The following is a 24,089-nucleotide window of genomic DNA, read 5'->3' on the forward strand; positions in this document are numbered from 1 at the left end:
AGGCCATAAGAAAAAATGATTAACAACCATAAATCAGATTAACAGTACAGTAATTTTAAAATGAAAAATAGAAAATTTTTGAAGATTTTTTTCTGAAAAATCAATTAAATTGGTAAATACTAGAAACACTGATTTTTTTAAAAGGAGAAAACTCATAACTCCAGTTAAGAATAAAAGAAATAGTCTACTATAATTGCTACCAACATTAAATGTAAATAAATTAATATTAGAAACAATTTTATGTAAATAATACAAATTACCAAAAATTTAAAGTAATAAATTTATGAAAGAAACTGAGCTGGTAATTAAAAGTCTCTCACAAAGAAAACTCCAGTGAGTGAATATTTTAAGAAGGAATAATACCACTCCTACAAAAAAAATTTTTTCAAAACAGAAGAACTTTCCAAATTGCTTTGTGAAAACATCATAAGCAGTGATACCCAAAATGACAATGATATTAAAAGAAATGGAAATTAAGGACACATTTCATAAGTTATATTAAATGAAGGAAGCCAGGCCCAAAGAAACATAGGTCCCATGGTTTCCCTTATTTGCTATAACTAGTATAAGTTTAGGACAAGCAGAGAAGGTCAAAAGCTTTGTACATATGACCATATAAGATGATGTTATGTGAAATAAACCCCAAGATAGGGACAACTTGTTTTTTCTTTCTTGCTATTGTTTTTAACATATCTAAAATGTACTATGTGATTTTTTGTTTCTCTTGTATGTTCGTCCCCCATGGTATAACCCATTTTCACTGTATTTCATATTGGTGCTCTGCATCTTGTGTATACATTTTTCTAATTTGGGGAGGGGAAGGGAAATAACAAAATGCTGAAACAAGGATACAGGTTGACCTGTTGTAACAATAAGGTATACAAGTCACTATGTTGAAAACGAATTTTACAACTTGGGAGGTGGGGAGAGCAGGAATGGATGGTAGAGGAAAAACAAAGGAGGAGGTAACAATGCTTGATAGGAAATGTACTCATTACCTTACTCATGTAACTGTAACCCCTCTGTATACTATTTTTACAACAAAAAAAAAAACATAGAAAAAAAGATGCATTTCATTTGTGAACAATGACTTGAAAGTCCTTAGCAAAATATAAAATAAATCCATCAGTACGTGAAAATGGCAATCTTCCATGTGCAAGGGTGTTTTATGGCTTTTTTTCACCTTTCTTTTTTATGTTTTTTATTGTAAAAAGCATACAGAGGGGTTACAGTTACATTAGTAAGGTAATGAGTACATTTCCTATCAAGCATTGTTACCTCCTCCTCTGTTTTTCCCCTACCATCTCTTCCCTCCCCACCTCCCCAACTCCCCCCTCCCCTCCCAAATACAGTGAAAAATGGGTTATACCGTGGGGTAAGAACATACAAAAGAAACAAAAAAAAATTACATAGTACATTTTAGATATGTTAAAAACAATAGCAAGGAAGAAAAAAATTCTGTCCTATCTTGGGGTTCATTTCACTTAATATCATCTTATATGGTCATATGTACATAGCTTTTGACTTTTTCTGCTTGTCCTCAACTTATACGAGTTATGTGCAAGTGGTCTTAACCTGAAAATAATTTGACTGACTAGTCTAAAACAAATCAATATACTTTATCAAATTAATGGAATAAAAGAAAATTCCAAGAGTCATTTTGTACATGCAGGAAAATTATTTTATAGAATTCAACATACATTTATTATTACAACTCTCAGCAATTAGGGAAACACTAAAACACTCCTTCTAAAAACATCTACAGCAATGGTGTTTGTCCGATGATCTTAGTGTATTTAATACTCAGTTAAATGCTATGTTTATACATGGTGATGATGATAGTCAAGTTTAACAGGGTTGTCATTCTGTGAAAGGTCTTGGTTAGTTGCATAACAATGCAAATATATTGTTTTTCCTAGAGGAAAGGTTTGCTTGATTTGCTGAACAGGGGATTGAACCCAGGGCTTTGCGCGTCCTTGGCAAACACACTGCTACGTCAGCTAAGGAAGTTCCCTGCCCCAATGTGATTAACACTATTGAACTGTATAATTCAAAATGATTTAGTAGTATAAATTTTATGGTATGCATATTTTACCTTAATTTAATGTTTTTTATTTAAAAGTAATGTCAAGAATAAACAAAGTTTCTACGTAAAGATGTCATTGTTCATGGGTCAAATTCTGAGCCCTGTCTTAAAAATTGTAGAATTAGTAAATTTCAGAAGATTACAGTCATAGTACATGAGGTCATTATAGAAAGATCAATTAGTTGATTAGCAATTAAACAATGAAAACTAGAAAATGTTTCTAAGGGAAAGATGAATAGAATACATATCATAGACTTGAATGATCAATATGATTAAGATACTTGTTCTCCCTAAACTGAACTACAGAGACAAGCAAGCTTAGTCAAAGTCAACAGTGACTCCTATGTAGAAACTGTGGAGCTGATTCTAGTATTAATTCAGAAATGCAAAGGATCTATAAAGGCCAAGGCCAATTTGAAGTAGAACAAAGTTATAAGATTTATATGATTTGTTTTCAAGACTTGCTATGAGTGGCAGTGACCAAGATAGTACAGCACTAGATGAATACTCTGACAGACAGAAGTGACAAGATAATGACATTTTCTTTTCAACAGAACATGCTGCAACAGTGAGAGAAACACATACCAACCAGAACCTCAACCGCTCAACACCAGTCACTCATGCCTATAATTCTAGCTACTCAGGAGGCTGACATCTGAAGATTGAGGTTTGAAACCAGGCTGGGAGCAGGGGGAGCAGGGAGAAGTCCAAGAGACTCTTATTTCCAATTAACCAGAAAATGCCAGACGTATATAGAAGTATAGAGTGGTATAGCACCAACCTTGAGTGCAAAAGCTAAAAACAAGAATTTAAGGCCCTGAGTTCAAAACCCATATCCACACCAAAAACAAACAAAATACACCTTAACTGTGAGTTCACACCAATCACAATCGCTCAAAATGGGACCCTGGTGATAGATACACTGAGGACACATCTCTTCTGTGGTGCTCTTGATGAGATGTGTGACCTCAGTTAAACCATGAGAAAAAGTAAGGCCTCGATTGAGGACTATTCTTCAAAGTGGTGGCTAATATGCTTAAAGAATGTCAGGTCATGGATGACAGAGAGTGGAGAAGTCTAAGCAAACATGAAAACTAAATTTGATGTGAGGTTCTGGATGGGCCAGTGGAACACAGAAAAGCTATCACTGAAATAACTAATATAATCCAAATGAAGTCTGTGGTCATCTTTTTCATAAAACCATTGACTTACATATAAAAGTTAAAATGTATTAAACGTCTAAAAGAAAACACAAAAATACTCCTGTCAGTGGTATTCACTTGTGGATGGGGATAGGAGGGAAAAACTTGGAGAAAGAGAGAGAGAGAAAGGGTGACATTGTTCAAAAGGAAAATGTACTCTTTATCTGATTTATGTAACTGCAACCCCTGTGTGTATTATCTTTATAATAACAATTTTAAAAGCATGAAAAAAAATACTCCTGTGTCCTTGGATTGGCAAAGATTTCTTATGGCAGACACCAAAACACACACAATAAAAGAAAAAAAAGGTAAAATGTATTTCATCAAAATTTAAATTTCTGCAATAAATAGGACAATATTAAAAATGAAATGGCAAGCCACAGGCGGGGTGCAAATATTTGTGAAACATATAGCTGGTGAATTCTTATAACTCAATAATTTATTTTAAGGAAACAGATTTAGATATTTTATAAAAGGACACAGGCAAATAGCTAGTAAGTACATTAAAAAATAAGTTCTACATCATTAATCACTAGGAAAATACAAATTTAAAGCACTATTAGTTACCACAAAGTGCCTGCTAGTCACAATAGCTAAAAATTTAAAGGCTAACAATAGCAAGTGTTGACAAAATTATGAAGCACCTAGAACTTTTATGCATTTTTCCTGGACTTTGAAATATTTATAACCACTCTGGAAAATAGTCTGCCCTTTCCTGTAGAATGGACATCTTCCTTATGACCTACCAATCTCATTCTAGCCATTTACTTGAATAAAAGTATGCTCTTCAAGAGTCTTGAACAAGAATTTTGTAGCAACTTCATAACAGCTAAAAATGAGAAATCCAAATATTCATAAGTAGGTGAATGGATTTTTTTCAATTGTGGAATATTTGTAAAAAGATTGCTACTTAACATAAAAGCAGGTGACATGGGAATATGCAATACCCGTGGATAAACTGAAAAAATATGATGCTGAATTTCAAAAGCCAGAAATGAACGACTACATATTTTATGATTCCACTTACAATAAGGTCAGAATAAGCAAAATTACTCTATTATAAAAATCTCTGATTTTTTCCCCAGGGGCAGAAGAGGAAGGGATAATTAACTGAATGGGAACTTCCTCATTTATAAAGACATGATCTATATTTTGATGCATGGATTTGGTTACGTAGATTTATATCTCTCTCAAAATTGATGTAAGATTTGTCTAAGTCCTGAGCTGAAAGCCAAAAAGCTCAGAGGCACTGAGTTCAAGCCCCAGCACAATAAATATCTACTGAGGGACATCTGGGTTGGTTACATATCTAAGCTATGGTGAATAATACTTCAATAAATATCGTTGTGCTGGGAGCTTTAGTATGGTCTTGTTTTTGATCATTTTGGTAAATGCCCAGAAGTGTGATTGCTGGGTCATGGGGGAGCTATATGTGTAGTCTTTTGTGGAACCTCCATACTGCTTTCCTGAGTGATGAAACAAATTTACACTCCCACCAACAGTGTAGTAATGTTCCCTTTTGGTCACATCCCCTCAGCATCTGTTACTAGATTCTTTTGTTTACAGCCATTCTAACTGGAGTGAGGTAAATCTCAATGTTGTTTTGATTTGCATTTATTTTATGGCCAGAAAAATTTATGTGTCTGTTGGCCATTCTTAGTAAAACAGAGACAAAGAAACATAGGTCCCATGGTTTCCCTCATTTGGAATAATTAGTATATGTCTAGGATAATCTTATCAGATGGGCAAAAGAGGTCAATAGCTATGCACATATGACCATATAAGATGATGTTAAGCGAAATGAACTCTAAGACATGGACACAAGAAGTTTGCTTTGTTGTTGCTGTTTTCAATATCCTATGTGATTTTTTTGGTTTCTTTTGTGTGTTATTCTCCCTATGGTATATCCCCTGGTGTTAACTATATTTGATTTTGGTACCCTGGTATTGTATATATGATTATGTGACTTAGGGAAGGGTCACTAGAGAATGGTGAGACAAAGGACAAAGAGGAACCAATGCAACAGAGATATAAACAAGTCAATAGGTTGGAAATGATCTGTACAATCTAGGGGTGGGGAAGAGGGCGAGGGAAAATAGGAAAAAAATGAGGGAAGGGGTAACAAGTTTGACAAGAAATGTACTTATTACCTTACCTATGTAGTGTAATCTTGTTGTATATCACCTTAACAATAAAAAAATTAAAAAGTTTAAAAAAAAAGATTTGTCTAAATTACAGGATATAACTGGCTCAATAGAAATATTTTTTTAGAAGACAAAGAAAAGCAACTTTTAAAAGAAAAAAAAAAAATAAAGTCAAACTATGTTGTTGATTCCAAATAATACATCTAAAAAAATTCAAGCAGGATGACAATTAAAAGATTGAAGAATGATGCCAAATAAGTCCTAACCAAAAGTGAATGATGCAACGATGTTCTTAACATCTCACTTGGACACCTATCAGCCATTTGCTATGGGATCTGCTAACCACTGGCAGCTGCTCCCCATGCCTTTGGCCCAACAGTAACTTCTTTGTTTCATAGGTTCTATATTCCAGTCCCTTCCCTCTTATACAGAATCAATGCTAGAAAGCAATCTTAGAACTTTCCTGTGGGCTTGGACTAATACAACTTTCCAGCTTAGATAGCCTTGCGCCTTTAGATAGCCTTGCGCCTCCTATTTCTCTCACTTGCTTCCTTTCAAGAGCATATCTTCTATACAACCTGTATATTAGAATTTCTGTCTCTGCCCTCCTTTTAGGGAACCCAAAGACAAACCTTATTATCCCACTAAGGGACTTTAATGCAAAAATGCTTACTTCAGATAAAAAGGTATACTCTATAATTTTTTAAGGCTCCATTTACCAGGAAGCTCTAAAAATATTACACTTATATGCATCTAATAATACAGCCTCAAAATATTTAAGGAAAATATCAATGGGACTATAAAGAGAAATACATATCAATCCATTATCTCAATAATTGATTAAACTAAGCAGAACAAAAAATAATAATAATCAATCAATCAATAGAAGATTTAACTAGCATATTTAGGTTGCTTCTGTAGCACATTTCACAACTTCTTTTGTCCAAATTACCTTCAGTTCATATCTTGGCAGTGGTAGGCACTGGTTAGATATTGTAAGGCAGAAGGAAGAAAGAAGTCTTCTCCCTCTTTCCCCAACCCTTCTGGTCAATAAAGACATGAGCAGCCATGGGGATGCCAGTGAGGACAAAAGTGCTTGCACCTAAGTGGACAGTTCTCAGACGTCTGGTTCCAGCAACAACTGTGGCTGCACCAGTGGCTCAGTTCTTCTGGTGACGGCTGTTGCGTTCTCACACTACCTGTCAGTGTACAGGGTCTTGGTTTGCATTGGGCAGCAACAAAATGGTTCTTAGAGCATTAGTAGATGCTGTAACAAACTCAGATGTGTAGGGATCCTAGGCTCTGAGTGAAGCCATTTTTAACTTTTTTCCTCTAAAGAAGGAGATGCTAATTGGTTTCTGTGGTTACTAAGCTCCCTTTTTTTCTTTTCTCTTCTAGCTAATCTAATAACTTTATAATCAATGCCCTATATGGAATTCCCTCCACTTGATGTACTTTTAATGGTTTCCATTTCCCTGGAATTATGTCCATGCCTCAACCTTCTTTGTAGTACTTGCCAATTTCCATGGTGTAAATATTTCTACTATGGCCAGTAACAATGGGCACAGAAACTGGGGGAAAAAAGAATGGTTGCTTACCATTGTACAGAATTTCATATATATATGTACATATATTATATATACATATATATACATATAAACATGGAGAGAGAGATAAAAGTAGAATGTACCCTTTTCTATACTTCTGAGGCCATATAATATAAATATCATTTAAAGAACTAGTAAATAATGAGTTTTGAATATTAATTTGTTTTTCAAATAATTTATACACACATTTCCATAATTATTAATGCTCAATGTACTCAATCACTGATTCACAAATGTCTGAACATTTCAGAACTGCTTTTTTTGTTTGTTTGTCAGTCGTGGGACCTAAACTCTGGGCCTGGGCGCTATCCCTCAGCTCTTCAGCTCAAGGCTAGCGTTCTACCACTTGAGCCACAGTGCCACTTCTGGCTCTTTCTGCTTATATGGAATCGAACCCAGAGCCTTGTGCTTGCAAGGAAAGCACTCTACCACTGAGCCACCTTCCCAGCCCCTCAGAAGTACTTTTAAAGAGCTAGCATAAACCAGTTCTGAAACCTCACTCCTCCTAGCTGAGTTCAATGAACAACCAAATGGAACCCTTCCACAGGAGATTTTGTTGTTCTCAGTCACAGGCCTAGAACTACTGCATGACCTACACAACTTCCTCAGCCACAAGGTTGGCTTAGTTTGACTCCCCTCTACTCTTCTGGTCTTAGAAAAGTTATATGAAAACTTCTGTAAATAGTCAAAGGGCAAGCACCCATTTGGAATATCTGTCAAAAAGAGTTACCAGTAGCCAGTGGCTCACGTCTGTAATCCTAGCTACTCAGGAAGCTGATATAAGAGGATCCCGGTTCAAAACCAGCCCAGGCAGGAAAGTCCTTGAGACTGTTATCTCCAATTAACTACCAGAAAACTGCAAGTGGCACTGTGTCTCAAGTGATAAAGCACTCGCCTTGAGCTGAAGAGCTGAGGGACAGTGTCCAGGCCTAGAGTTCAAGCCCCACGACCGACAAAAATAATAAAAAAAAATAGTTACTGTTATTTTGGACATCGGTAACAGTGGTGAAAGAATCTAATGTCTTTAGGCCAGAGCTGTCAGCTTCCTTAGGTGGAAGAGGAAAAGTTCACCAGGATCCAGAGAAATCAGTCTGCTAACCACGCAAGCCACTGGCAGCAGGGGGCCTTCTGCATAGCAACTTTAAAATAACTCCTCAAAGCCAAGTGCTAGTGGCTCACACCTATAATCCTTAGTGGCTCACACCTATAATCCTAGCTACTCGGGAGGCTAAGATCTGAGGATCGCAGTTTGAAGACAGCCCGGAGAGAGAAATCTGAAAGACTTTTATCTCCAGGCAGATCGTTGCCATTTTTCATTAGCTAGCCTCAGAGGCTCTGCTATAAAAAGCTAGAAGCGGGGAGGGGGGGGGGGTGTTGGCTTAAGTGGGAGGGAGGGAGAGAGAGAGAGGGTGAAGGGTGAAGGGGAGGGAGAGAGGGAGAGGGGAAGAGCAAGCGAGGGAGAGAGGGAAAGAGGGGAGAGGGAGAAAGAAGAGAGAGAGATAAAATCCTGAAGAAGAATCTCTAGATCAGCAAGAAGGCTTTAGCATTATCCTCACCTCTGGTCCTCAGCTCCACCCAGACCTGAGCTCCTCCCTGCCCTAGAGTTCCCACCATATAGCTGGCCACTCCCTCTCTCCACCCAGACCTACCTGTGCTTGGACCTCACCACTAGCCCCAGAGCTACCCACCCACATAGGAGCAGGCTCCACATTGCTCCCTCTCCTGGGAGGGATATGGCCCTTCTAATAAGCCTTGGGATAATCTTTCTCCTGTGCATGCCTGCCTCTGTGTGGTCCCCTGGGATGGTCGCGATGGATCCTAACAGTGGCACTACCCACATGTGTTCCTTTTATTGTGATGACATAAAACATTACAACTCACCCATGCCCTTTAAGTTCACTTGGATTAATTTTTTTGGTGAGCTGCCTGACATGCCCTTTGCCAATTGCTCTTTTAGATTATTGGAATTTTTCTTACAGGTCTTTGAGAGCACTTTGGTTATTATTAAAGTTGGCTCTTGATTAAGGAAGGAAAAAAAAGGTGCATTTTGGAGAAAGGAATGGGTTCAAATTCGGAATCTTCCATTTATAAACCCTTATGAGATATTAAGCATTGGAGAAAGGGATAAGTTACACACTGGAGAGGCTGTTTATTTATTGTAACATGGGGGTAATTAAAACTGTTTTTCAGGATTTTTGCGTGTCATAACTAATATATAAGTGACTTAATAAATATGGGAAAAGGGTGGTTGGTGAGCCTTCGTCAGGCCAGTCTGGAGTGCATTTCCAAAACCAGCTTGGGTTTCTATAGCAACCTCTACCCAGACCCAGAAACAAACCAGACCTTTTGCTTCTCACTTGTCAGAGTTGCCCAGGCCCCTCTCCTCCTTGCTCTGAGCTGCCTAGGGAATTACTGACCGCAGATGAACATTCTCCGGCCAGTCCTCCTCTCAACAGGTCAGATCCCTGCTTCAAAACCCATCTCCTCATCAATTTTTAACTTGCAAATGCAAGCTGGTGCTGCATGTTAATTGCTGAGGCCCTTGTGATTTAAATTAATCTAGTTCATAACTGAGATGGGAGTTTATCCCATCAATCTTATGGTTTGTCCTGTGGCAGTAAGTACTTGTACATTAAAAATGTGCTGCTTCTTTTGGTCTTCAAGATCTTGGGAGGTTTAATTAAGCTTCCTCTGTCCCTTGGGTTTTTTTTTTTAATGGAAGAGGGAAGTGGATTTTATTCTGGTCTGGTTTATGTTTATTATTGTTATATGCTACCCTGTCGCAGTAACTGCTAGCCCCAAGCACTTGGTTCTTGTAGCCCTTGGAACCCAGGATTTTAGTTCCTTAAGCATAAATCTCATTCACCCCTACAAGATTACCACCAGGAGGGGTTGGTGCCCAGAGGGTCACGCCATCTACTCTGGACCCTTCTAGTTAAAGACAATTTTCTGACAGTCAGTCTTTCTATAACTTAAGCCTGGAGACCCTATCTGCTCCCAGTCATACTACTGCCTCCTATAAAATGGTATTTCCCAACCTTTTCTAATAAAAGAACTACCTGGGTGCTTACTAAAAGAGAAAACAAAATGAAAGCAATCCTGTAATCCCACTCCATACCTACAAGTCAAATATCTATAAGATCCTGGGATTCCATACCTTTAGCAATCTCCCTAGGTGATTCACGTGATAAAAACATTTTTCTACCTGATAATAGTTCCTTCGTTTTAAAAATCCTATCTTTAAACTTTGCTTTCTCCAAAAACACAATTCCTTGTTCCCATAACCCATTTCTTTCTTTTTTCTTTTCTTTCTTTTTTTTTTTTGTCCATCTTGGGGCCTGAATTCTGGGCCTGGTCACTGTCCCTCAGCTCTTCAGCTCAAGGCTAGCGCTCTACCACTTGAGCCATAGCGTCACTTCAGGCTTTTTCTGCTTATGTGGTGCTGAGGAATCAATCCCAGGGCCTCATGCATGCAAGGCAAGCACTCTAGCACTGAGCCACCTTCCCAGCCCAATCTATTTTTTAATCTCTTTTTTTTCCTTTTTATTATTCTCTTTAAGCACTTGTATAAGGGCATCACCGTTTAACAAAGCAGTTGTGAATACAATATGTCTTGATCAATGTCATTCCTTTCAACAATTGTTTCCATCAGGTTTCTTCCAACTTGTTTGTTTTCCACACAAACAACAGTTTCTATTAAAATATTGTTATCGTGTGTGTGTGTGTGTGTGTGTGTGTGTGTGTGTGTGTGTGTGTGTGTGTGTGTGTGTGTGTGTGTGTGTGTGTGTGTGTGTGTGTGTGTGTGTGTGTATTCAGGACCTGGATACTATCCCTAACCTTTTCTTCTCAAGGTTGGCACTCTACAATCTGAGCCACAGCTCCACTTCTGGATTTTTGGTGGTTAATTGGAGACTAAGAGCCCCATAGACTTTCCTGCCAGAGCTGGCTTTAAACTATGATCCTCAGATTTCAGCCTCCTGATTAGCTAGGATTACAGGCTTGAGCCACTGGCCTCCGAGATTGTTAAAATTTTGACCTCCCAAAATGAGTCTTTCGTTTTCTTTCTTAGAACAGTGGGAACTTTAATAGACCACAGTGAAAGAAGTTTGATTCTTGGCCAAGAAAAAAAGCAGATAGAAGAGCCTCACAAATCAGCTTTTTTAATGGGAACAAAGAAGAGGGTCCTTCTGAATGGAAGGAGGGAAAAGAGAAGATTTTAGATAATAAGTGTAAGGTTTTCCCAACTGCCACATGGTTTAGGCAGAAGAGTTTGTTGAGGAGAGAGCAAACTGCCGGCCTGCCCCACAGCTGAAGCAGTGGCCACGGAAAAAGATCAACCCCGGTGGAGTGAAATAGGAGGGCCACAGTGGATTTGGACATGACCTCAGGGAATGAGAAGTAACTGCCCCCAGGTGTACTGGCCACCTGGGTAATGCAGATGCTGGGGGAGGAGAGGGATTTCTAGGGAAGCCCTTGCCATCCTGCATGGAAAACAAAGGGGGAGGAGAAGTCTATGTGCAGACTTGCATGGAGAAAAGGGACCCTTTTCCTGGGCAGGCCTGACGAGTAGAACGATTCATGCTGCCCACAACCCCAACTACAACCCTAGAAAGGGATGGCACCATTTCGGAGTCAGGGGCAGCCTTTTTGATATTATAAAATCTAGTTCCTGTCTGGGTCAGCAGGGGGACCAAGCTGGGGCTGGTGGAAAATATACTAGTGGACAAAAATGAGTATGGGGTGAAGAGTAGGTCAACATGGTATCCTTTATGGCTGAACCCAATTTTGTCTGGCTCCATCCTGCATCCACTTTCATGGCAGAAGCTGGGATCTTGGGTGTCTTTGTTGCAGAGTAGGTAGTTGTCTTGTCTGAAACAGATGCTGAATAGCAAAAATGATTGTTTTTCTCAAGGTTGGAGGTATGATTCAAGTGGCAGAGCACCTGCCTACCAAGTGAGAGGCTCTGAATTCAAACCTCAGTTCCCTAATACCACAAAAAATAAAAGGTGTTTGCCTGGTGACACTCTGACACCCATACATTAAGACAGTATGTATTTATTCGTTGATATATTTGGTAATTTTAACACATTTTTATTGGTTACCTATTGACAGGCATTGTGTTACATGTGAAAATGATGAATGTGACATCACAGTTCCTATACCATTCTCCTAAAGGCTGGGGGAAGAGGAAGCAAGGGGGGAAGAGAGGAGGAAGAGAGATATAAGGATAGGAAAGAATAGGAGAGAAATACATATGTTGGGTACTGCAAAAGCAGTAAGCAGAGGGTTTGGACAGTGACGAAATCTCTGAGCATGTGTTATTTGAGCCAATAAAGTAGAGAATGCTAGGGCAAAGAGTGAGGATGGAGTGTTTCATGGACGGAGAGCCTTAAGTAATCAAGGCAGTATCATATCCTCAGAGCCATAAGGCTGGCAGTGGAGCTGAAGCTCCAGATACATGAGAGATTTAAGGTAAGGTAGCAGAGATGAACAGAGAGACTACAATGTCATAAGATGTAGTCACACCAAAAGTGAACTTGGGTTTTATTCTATAGGAAGCCTAAAGCTCAAGAGGATTTTAAGCTAGGAATGACATCTGGTTTTTACTGCAAGAAGGCCAGTCTTCAGAGATTCTCATATAAACAGTTATGTAAATCATAACTATTTCCTTTTCCTTTCTCCTGGATGCTATACAGGAGCAATAAAGAGAATGAAGGGGAACAAATCCCTACAAATTTAATTTTAACTGTCCTAGGAGACAAATATAACTTGAAGACTTGAAAATATGCTAACAAGATGCTCCCAAGGGCAGAAAGTAAAAGAGAAGAAATATAGACCTCATAAGGAAGTTCAGGGAGGTCAGATCTGAGACATCTATCCTGAAGGTAAACTGTTCCCAAACTTCCAACTGTCTCGTACTTGTCATGAAAAGATGGAGGAGAGCTGGTGACCAATGACCTCTCAGGTCAGGCCTGGGTCAGAGAGCCAGTGGAGAAGAGATACACAATGGATCACCCAGGCAGCCATATTTGCAGAGAGCAGTCTGCAACATATCACAGAAAGTCCTTGGATTTTAAACCCTAAAGTTTTTCACTGATCTTCCCAGAAGGAATATCCTGAAAACCAGCTTCAACAGAACTGCCTCTCATCTAAGAATAAAGAAATGGAAATCTTATGTTTAATGAAGATATTATAAGAAGTGGTGTGTGGTAGCTGCTCAAAGAAAAAAATAACCTATAGTCAAAAGACACCTATCTCGGAATACAGGTGGACCCACTGCAACAATGAGATGTACAAGTCGTTATGTTGAAAAACGAACTTTACCACTTTGGCAGGGGTGGGGGAAGGGAGATGGGAAGGGGAAGCAAAGGAGGAGGAAACAATGCTTGATAAGAAATGTACTCATTATCTTGCCCATGTAACTGTAACCCCTCTATACTGTATTTTCACAATAAAAAAAGACACCTATCTCTAAATGCAGAAAACACAGCATAAATTATAGTGACAGAGCTGAAGCCAAACAGAGCTGTCACATCGTTAATAGAAATGACTCAAGTTACTTATTAAAATAAAAGCATTTTTAGATTGATCACAAAGCAAACCCTGCCTCTAACTATACATCTGAGAAAAATCAAAATTTTGCAACAAAGTTGGAAATGGAAGCTTGTGCTAAGGTACTGCAGACAGATGCAAACAGGAAACACAAAGGTCATCATCTTAAATACAAGGTAAGCTAGAATTTAGGCCAAAAAGCATTAAGCAGAGCAAAGAATAAATAAGATATAGCATATGTAAATAATTAACGAAGTACCTTTGAGTTGGTATACAGATTGGTGGCAAATTATGAATTCTAAAAACTAGAAAGAAATACACCTTCTTTTCAAGTGTCTATGAGATTTTCATACAAAAAATGACCATAGATTAAGTCTACAAAGAAAATTCAACCAATTCCAGATACTAAAAATAGTACAGATAACATTTCCTATTCAAAGGCAATAACATTACAAATTGAAAACAATCAGAAAGCAAATAGTTCGTTTTACCTTGAAGTCTACAAGGAAAATATAAACAGAAATTCTAGACTTCCTCTGGGAAAAACAATAACAAAGACATGTCACAGCAACAGAATACAGATATAATGTCAGTGTCAGATGAAGATAAGTACATTTTAAGATGTAAAATGAAATAAGAAGCCAGGTGCCCATAGCTCATGACTGTCATCCTACTCAGGAAGCTGAGAGTGGGGGGATCAGCATTCTAGGCCAGTCCAGGTAGACAAGCTCTGAGATTCTTTCTCAACCACTCACGGGGTAGAAGCACCATTCCTTGTTCTCTACAAAAGACTGTGATGTGAGGCTAGCCTGTGAGATTCCTTCGAACTGATGGTGGTGGCACATGCCTACAATTCCACTAACCTGGGAAGTCCAAAAGTAGGTAAGCTGAGGCTTAGGCAGGTGTGTTTGGGAAGTGAAAACTTATCCTAAAAATAACCAGTGAAAAAGCAGGGTTGGAGATGTGGCTTCTCAGTATAACACCAGACTAGGTAGCCCAAGGTCCTGATGTCAAACCCCCAGTATTACATAAATGAATAAATAAATATGAAAAAATGAATTAGGTATTTGACTCATTGAGTCAAGAAATGAGCAAAATAAACAGACCTAAAACAGAAGAATATAATTTAAATATGAGCAGAAATAGGGATGGTGTATAGTTCAATGGTATAGTGCTTGCCTCTTCCCTGAGTTCAATCCCAGCAAGGCAACCAACCAATCAATCAATCAATCAATAAAAAGCAGAAACTGATGTTAGAAAGAAACAGCAGGAAGTGGTGCTGTAGCTTGTGTTAAGAGTGCCAGCCTTCAGCAAAATAACTCAGGGACAATACCTAGACCCTGAGTTCAAGCCCCAGAACTCACAAAAGAAAAACTGAAAGCAACTTTCCTCATCTTCTCACATCTTGAAATAGACATGTCTTATCATGTCTATCTTATCATGTCTAGACATGATAAGACATGATTCATATCAGTACTGGTGGCTCAGGTCTGTGATCCTAGCTACTCAGGAGGCTGAGCTCTGAGGCCCACAGTTAGAAGCCAGCCCAGGCTAGAAAGTCTGTAAGACTCCAACTAACTACAAAAAAGCCAAAAGTGGAGGTGTGGCTAAAGTGGTAAAGCGTTTGTCTTGAGTAAAAAAGCTCACAGATAGGGCCTAGGCCTTGACTTTAAGTCAATACTGACTAATCCGGGAAGAGAGAGAGAGAGAGAGAGAGACAGAGACAGAGACAGAGAGACAGAGAGACAGAGACAGAGACAGAGATAGAGACAGAGACAGAGACAGAGAGACAGAGAGACAGAGGGGGGGAGGGAGGGAGGGAGGGAGGGAGGGAGGGAGGGAGGGAGGGAGGGAGGGAGAGGGAGAGGGAGAGGGGGGAAGGGAGGGAGAAACAGCAGAGGAAGAAAGTCGAAAGTAATCTCCACTAGTAAATCACTAACCCCTGGGAACACATAGAGAATAACCCACATAGAGAATGAAGAAGTAGAGGAGGAAAATAATGACCAAGTGAAGTCTACAAGGAAAAGCAGAGACATACAACACATTAATATGAATGAAAACTTCCTAGAAAACTACAACTTAATAAAAATCAACTAGAAGAAAGAAAATCAAAATGGGCCTGGGCTGTAGGAAAAATGTGGGTCTAACAAAATGTTAGACCCACCCCCTGACATGTCGGCATGAGGAATTCTACCAAACCCTCAGAGAACATATTTCTAAGCAAACTGTTTTAGAACCTGGAAAACTGAAGAAGATATTCAAATTATGATAATAATGACCACAAGATCTATCAGAGCTTGTACAAAACCAAGTCTAGATCAATCTCACATAGTCACTCATTCTAAATTCATAGTCTATTTGAAACTAATTCATTATGACCAAGTCGGGTTTATTCCTACCATTCCCAGATGACTCATTGCTAACCAAACAATTACTACAATTTATCATATTAATAGCTCTAAAGAGAAAATTATATAACCATTCTCAAAGATGCTGAAAGAGCCTTTGACAAAAATCAATTAACTGGTCTTGAATAAACAGTGAAGCAGGAATGATGGATGTTTCTCAACATTTATTCCAGAAAAAAGAACTAAATAGAGAACAGTGTTCCATTTGCATAGCTATGACCAAAATACTGGATAGAATGAACAACTCTAAAGGAATAAAGAATCATTTGGGCTCATGGTTTCAAAGGGTCCAGTCTATAGTTGTTTGGCCTCATGGGCTTTGGTGGAACTAAGTAGTAGAGGAGAATCTTTTCCAAATGGCAGACAGGAAGCAGAGTGGAGTATTAACAGCAAGAGGCCAGGATAAAATATAGCCTTAAGGACATCCCGCCCCCACCATGACCTGCTTCCTCCAATCAGGCTCTGCCTTCCACTGTTCTACCATATCCAATAGACTATTCAAATTTGAATCTACTAATGAGTTAAACCATTCATTAGGTCAGAGCCCTCATAATCTATTTCTGGAAATACCCTCCCTGACACACTCCTAGACATGCTTTACTAATCTCCTACTTGTTGCTTAATTCAATCAAGATTAATCATCACAGGAACCCTGAGTGGCAGTGTACATTATGCTGGGTATCCACCACTGTTATTTAACATTATCCTATAGATACGAGCCAGGACATATAAGAAAAGGTTAAGAGCTAAAATTCTGGAACACTAAAAAAGAGAAGCTGGTATTATCGTTCTTTGAAGATATTTTATCTTTAATTTAACAGTTAAATCAACTGAAAATTAATGGCTAATGATAAAAGTTTAAGCCGTATGTGGGTGGCTCACACCTACCATCCTAGCTACTTGGGAGTCTGAGAATAGAAGATCATAGTTACAGGGATCACAAGTAGAAGCCAGAAAAATTCCTAAGACCCCCTTCTCAATCCATAGCTGGGTGCAGTGGCATGTTCTTGTCATCACCAATGACGTTGGAGGCTGAGATTGGGAGAGCTATGACAGTCCCAGGTCAGTCTGCACAGAACAGTGTGGAAGACTCCATCTCCAGGGAGGGAAGCTGGGTGCAGGAGCCTGCACCTGTGACCCCAGCAAGGACAAGCCTAAAGAGAAAGTAGATCGTGACTCAGGTGCACATGAACAGGAAGCAGGATCCTATTTAAAAAATAATCAGAAAAACCAGGGCCACAGTTATGACTCAATTGTTACAGCACCAGCCTACTACATGCAAGGCCCTGAATTCAAATCTCAGTACTGCTTAAACACATTTTGTTTTTAAATGATCAAGCTGGTTACCAGTAGCTCATACCTGTAAACCTAGCTACTCAGGAGACTGAGATTGAGGATCATGGCTCAAAGCCAGACTAGGCAGGAAAGTCTGTGAGACTCTTATCCCCAATTAAACACCAAAAATCTGGAAGTGGAAGTGTGGCAAAAGGGGTAGAGTGATAACCTTGAGCAAAAAAGCCCAGGGACAGTACTCAGGCCCTGAGTTCAAGCCCTAGGACTGGTGCACGCGTGCGTGCGTGTGTGCATACACACACATACACACACTCGTAGTACCCTACATAAGCAGAAAATAAAATCTATCCTTTTCCTTTTCACCATGGCCTACTATGAAGATTATGAAGTTGCACGCTTTGGAGTTCATGGCATGCAACGAGGCAGGCATACTGTAATGGAAGGAGACTGGAAGCCACAGCCAGGCTGATCTGGTTTAAGCCTGGCCTCAGCTCTTGGAAACAGTGTGCTCCAGAGCATAGCTGCCAAAGCTTGGACTGAGTGTGAAGCCCATACCCGCTATGAAGGAGCCCTGTGACCTTGGGCACTTGACCTCTGTGAACCTAAGCTTCTTAACCCTTCAAATGGAGAGAGGGCTTGGGTAGAACTCCATGACAGCATATGTACTTCGCATTCCCTAGGCTCTGGACTCCATCCCCAGCATGAATTAGTAATATATATTATCATTACTATGATATGCCTCAGAGAGTTGTGAACCTTAAGTGAAAGAGTGCACACAGAATTCTTGAGTTCTTGTCATCTTGGGCATAAACATTTGTTAATTAATTTGTGAAGACTAACGTCTAGAATGCATGTATGATGAATATTCTTTGACATCAACCACCTACTTCCTGCCCCTACCCAACTGCCTATGGGGAGTGGGCTGGCAAGCATGTCTACTGCATAGAGGTCATCGATTCTGGAAAAGGGAAATTTGACACTCTGTGGGTGCTAGTTAGGAATATCTATCTATCTATTTATCTATCTATCTATCTATATGTTTTATATATATACATACATATATACATATATATATATATATGTATATAAGAAAGTTACAAGATTTTCAAAAGAGACAAAAGAAAAAGCCACAGGAAGCCTAGACACCATGTAAATGGTCACTTATTGAAAACCCAGGAAAAGGAGAATGCCAAAGACCAAAAATATCAGACACTCCAAACCAGCAAAGTCAAAGAGAGGGCCACAATGAAAAGAACATTTTGAAAACCTGAACAAGAGCCCAAGTGCCCACAGCGCAGGACAGCTGAGCAGGGTTCACCAGGGAACACTGACATCCTGTCCAGAGATAGGCAGGAAGGCCCGGAACACTGAAAAGCGCACTGGGAAGAGAGCCCGTGGGCCACCGAGAACCCTGTCAACTATTTGGGGAGGAGGAAGTGGCCATAGCAGGATCTGTCCATGGAGTAGACCCCCCTGGCAGAGGCCTCAGAAGAGCAGAAGCAAGCTGGGCACAAAGGAGACACTAACACGCGGCCACCACCAAGCCATGGCTCCTCTCTCTGTCACAGCATGTGTAAACACAGATTCACACAAATGTAATGGCTGCCACTGCTGAGCTGTTTTTATTTTTTGGTTTTTGTTTTTTTAACGAATGTCTAAAGCATGTCACAGTAGCTTTGGAGGAGACGACAGAATGGTCCCCAACAGGAAGTGTAGCACTGTAGTTTAAGGCCACTGAAGGGCAGTCCCCGTAAACTCAACACAGTGTGTCTTTGTCAGGCTGTCTAGTCACTGACACCACATGATAATTGGAAGAAATTTTCTAGGCTCTAAAAACCATGTCAGAGAACATTCCATAAGTGGTTTTCCATGATGGAAGATGACTAACCATGTTCTTCTTTATTCTCCCTTTGGGGCTATGAACTCAGATGCAGTAAACAGAGGCTCTGAACTACCTCTTACCTTCTGACCTCTTCCCCATGAACTGCCCATCCCTTATCCAAGCCTCAAATATCCTGTCACTAGCTATCAAATTCAATGTGATTAAAAATAGTTATTTTTCATTTTAATGTTGAAAAGAAGATTGGGTTGTGAGGAGCAATGGCGTTGTGTCTCTTTGATCATCAGGGTCAACCATGAAATGGGCCACCCACCATAGGATTTTACCTTTGCCACTTGGTTCTAAATTTTCTCAACAAGCATTTTTCATTCCTTGACTGAACATTTGAAGGAGCTCCTTCTCCTAGCAAAGCTAATTTACAGATACAGGCTTGCCCCAGCCATTAGCTTACTCAGAAAAGATTGGCATTCAAACCACTGGAGTTTTGTCAGGGTATGTTTTAGCTTGATTTGGCTTGGAGTTTTATTTGTTTGTTTTTTGTTTGGGGTTTGTTTTTTGTGCCAGTTTTGGGTCATGAACTCAGAGCCTGGTTGCTGTCCCTGAGGTTTTATGCTCAAAGGTAGCAGTTTTACCATTTGTGTCACAGTTCTACGCTCCACCTCCAGCCCCAGAATGTCGCTTTTTACACAGCTTCTACACTGTTTTTTCACAATGGGCAAACATAGACAATGATCCTTACTGAGATCAAGACTCAGGCCTGTGAGGACAAGTGGTCCAAAGAATTGTGGGGTAAGCACTGACTGTCCTGGGCTCTGACCACACTCACACACAAGCACATGCGCATGCTAATTGAGCGCATGCTCCAAGGCTCCTAGACATCATCTTACAGGAGGTAAGACAGCTTTTCCCAAACCCTAGCAAGTCAATCTATGGTAAGAATGCTGAGCAATTTAAGAAGTATAAGATGAACTTAGATGCTTAAAACCTGGGGTTGTTACAGAGATGCAAATAAACTGAAATTTCTAAGTCTTGTGGAATGCAACTAATCATTGAAGAACCATCATTGCAATGACATTTACAGATCAATTGCGAAGAGTTGGATGACTCTTAGAAACTCTTGTGGTTGACAAGAATGACATCTAGGGTAGAAATAATGCAGTGATGGACAAATAATAATTGCTGGAAGCTTCTTTGAAAGACAGTCTAGGAATCACTTAGGAGAATACTTGGTGAGTCTCATGCTGACTGAATGGATCTAACACAGGAAGAGAAATCCAGACTGGAATAATGACCCTGGAATAATGACCCTTAAATGTTTGAGCGGCTTTTTTTGTTGTTTTGTTTTGGGTTTTTTTGGTCATGGGGCTTGAACTCTGGGCCTGGGCACTGTCCCTAAGCTCTTCAGCTCAATGGGAGCACTCTACCACTTGAGCCACAATGCCACTTCCAGCTTTTTTTTTTTCTGTTTATGTGGTGGTGCTAAAGAATCAAACCCAGGGCCTCATGCATGCGAAGCGAGCATTCTACCACTTAGCCACCTTCCCAGCCCTCCATGAGACTCTTATCTCTAATTAATGGCCAAAAAGTGGAAAGTGGAACTGTGGCTTAAGTGGTAGAGCACTAGCCTTGAACAAAAAAAAAAAAGCTTAGGGGCAGTGGCCACACCTTAAGTTCAACTGGCACAAAAAAGAGAGAAAAATAAGATATTTGAACACTGTTCAAGAGATTGACCTAAGTCAACTCCATGGTAGCTTCTGAATGGACTAAAGCCTTTAATGAATTTGGTATTTCACCAGGTGTATATTGCTTCGTCCTAGAAAATGTGTGGGTGAACATGTTGGCAAATTCCTTTTGGTCAAACTAAAGTGATGTTCAGAGAGACAAGTGATTTCCCCAAATAGATGTGGCGTGCTGACACAAAGTGCTAACCCGCTACTCATCAGAGGCGTCATTATGGAGCCTCAAGGCCATGCGAAGTCAGCTATGATTGGTTACTTTAGTTTGTCCTGAATGTCCCACACTGTCATGTGAACAGGGATATTTAAATACGATGTGTGTTTTCTATGGCTATTCCCAGATGGAAATCAAGAAAGTCAGTTATTCCATTTTCAAAATGGTGAAAGAAAGAGGTGACACTGCAAAAGGTAAACTGACATGTTGAATTGAAACCCCTTTGTACAACTACATAAAAATAATAAAAGAAAAAAAATGAGATGATTCTATTTAAAAATAGAATCAGGGCTGTAGGCATAGCTTAAGTGGTAGAGTACTTGCCTACCAAGATTAAGGCTATGGGTTCAGTCCCCAGTACTGCACACATACATGCACAAACACACACACACACACACACACACACACACACACACATACACACACACATACACATACACAAATAAATAAATTTAAATGTATTTAAAGACATTAAGATTAATAAATTTAAATATATTTAAAGACATTAAGATTCTCCCTTCCTCTTTGTCTTTTCCCTTCCCATTTCTCCTTTGTCTGCAAAGGAGAAATCTTACACATGCAAGTATGAAATAAACACTAATCTATGTTGGACCTCATGGAAGAGATTGGTAAAATGACAGAGAACCCTGTTGTTTTAGGTACTAGATGCTAAAATGGTACTTATCTAAGTTTTGGATCAGGCCTCAAACATAGGCACTAAGTAGTTCAATGGACTTGTTCAGGAGTTGGTTGAAAACCAGCTTACAGAATGAAGCCACGCAGTGCTTAAAGAAGATTTCATAGCTATAAACACTTACATTTAAAAAAAAAAGAGAAGATTGGACATGTGACATACACCTATAATCTTATATATGTGGGAGGGAGATGTAGGAAGATCATGGTTCAGGACAATCTAGACCAGTTCTGGGCAAAAAGCTTGAGATCCTACCTAAATAAATAAATAAAGCAAAAAGGGCTGGAGGTGTAGTTAAAGAGCTCCTGCTCACCAGGCACCAGTGGCTCATGTAATCTTAGCTACCAAAATAGCTAGGAGTGGAGATATGGATCAAGTGGTAGAGTGCTACCCTTGGGCAAAACAACTTGGGGACAGTGTCCAGGCCCTGAGTTCAAGTCTCAGAACAAGCACAGAAAGAAAGAAAGAAAGAGAGAAAGAGAGAAAGAAAGGAAGGAAGGAAGGAAGGAAGGAAGGAAGGAAGAAAGAAAGAAAGAAAGAAAGAAAGAAAGAAAGAAAGAAAGAAAGAAAGAAAGAAAGAAAGAAAGAAAGAGCCTGCCTAGGCGTGCAGGCTCTGAGTTCAACTCAAGTTCTGAGTTCAAATTCCAAGAAATCTGAAAAACCTCACCCCAACCATTAATCAGGTCAATATCAATAGCTATAATCTAATTAACCATGTATCTTTTTTTTTTTTTTTTTTGGTCAGTCGTGGGGCCTGAACTCTGGGCCTTGGAGCTGCCTCTCAGCTCCTTGGCTCAAGGTTAGCGCTCTACCACTTGAGCCATAACACCACTTCTGGCTTTTCTGCTTATGTGGTGCTGAGGAATCGAATCCAGGGCCTCATGCATGCAAGGCAAGTGCTCTACCACTGAGCCACCTTCCCAGGCCCTTAACCGTGTATCTTTAATGTGATTTTTAAAGAATATGTCTATAGTAGATTTCCTCTTAAAACCAACAGTTGTTTTTTTTTTTTTTTGGGGGGGGGGGGGGTGGGGTCTGGTTGTGGGGCCTGAACTCTGGGCCTGGGCGTTGTCCCTCAGCTCTTCAGCTCAAGGCTAGTGCTCTACCACTTGAGCCACAGCACCACTTCTGGCTTTTTTCTTTTTGCTTATGTGGTGCTGAAGAATCAAACCCAGGGCCTCAGGCATGCAAGGCAAGAGCTCTACCACTGAGCCAACTTCCCAGCCCCATAAAACCAACAGTTTTAAGAGGAAAATTATTTTAAGAAGAAAACTCCTGGTTTTAAGAGGATATCTATCATAGACATGATGATTACAGAACCAGTGTAATCATGAGGAAAATCTCAGTCCACTTTCAAAATATATGATCATACTCCTCAAAACTGTTGCAATTACCTAAACCAAGAAGAAAGAAACTGTTATCGCCCAGAGTAACCTGAGGAATCATGACAAGCAACTTCAATGTTGTGTCCTAAATGGGATCCTGGAACATGTTACCAAAAAACTAATTGGAATTATCTCAAATGTACCATGCTAATATTTAATAGAGAAAGTTGAAAAGGGGAAATTAGAAACTCTCTGTACTATCTGCTCAATTTTTCTATAGATCTAAATCTGTTATAAAAAAATAAGTATGTGATAATTTATCTAAAACATTCTACCACTTGAGTCACTACCTCCGCTTCTGTTTTCCTGGTAGGTAATGGGAGACAAGAGTCTCACAGACTTTCTTGCCACATCTGGCTTTGAACTGCAATCCTCAGATCTCAGCCTCCTGAGTAGCTAGGACTACAAGGCATAAGCCAACAGATTGATTTTTTTAAAAAAAACCACTATAAACAATTGTATGTTGACAAGTTAAATAATATAGATTAAATGAAAAAGTTCCTAGAATGACAAAAAACTACCAGAACTATCCTAGAATGAAATAGAAAAGCAGAAGAGAACTTTAAGTAAGGAGATTCACTTACTAATTAAAACAAAACAAAACAAAACAAAAACTACCTACAAAGAAAAGCACAGGCCTATACATCTTCACCACCAAATACTACCAAGAAGCATTAATATTAGCACTTCTTACTCTTCCAACATATAGAAAAGCGGAAACTATTTCCTAACTCATTCAATAAGGCAAGTACTATGCAGATATCAAAACTAAACATAACACAAGAATAAAAATTAAAAGCTACCAGCACAACTATGTTTATTGCAGCATTACTTACCATAGCTAAGATATGGAACCAACCCAGATGCCCCTCAGTAGATGAATGGATCAAGAAAGTGTGGTCTATATACACAATGGAATTCTATGCCT

This window comes from Dipodomys merriami, unplaced genomic scaffold (assembly GCF_024711535.1).
Source record: "Dipodomys merriami isolate MVZ:Mamm:240054 unplaced genomic scaffold, mDipMer1.0.p SCAF_1, whole genome shotgun sequence".
Taxonomy (NCBI): Eukaryota; Metazoa; Chordata; class Mammalia; order Rodentia; family Heteromyidae; genus Dipodomys; species Dipodomys merriami.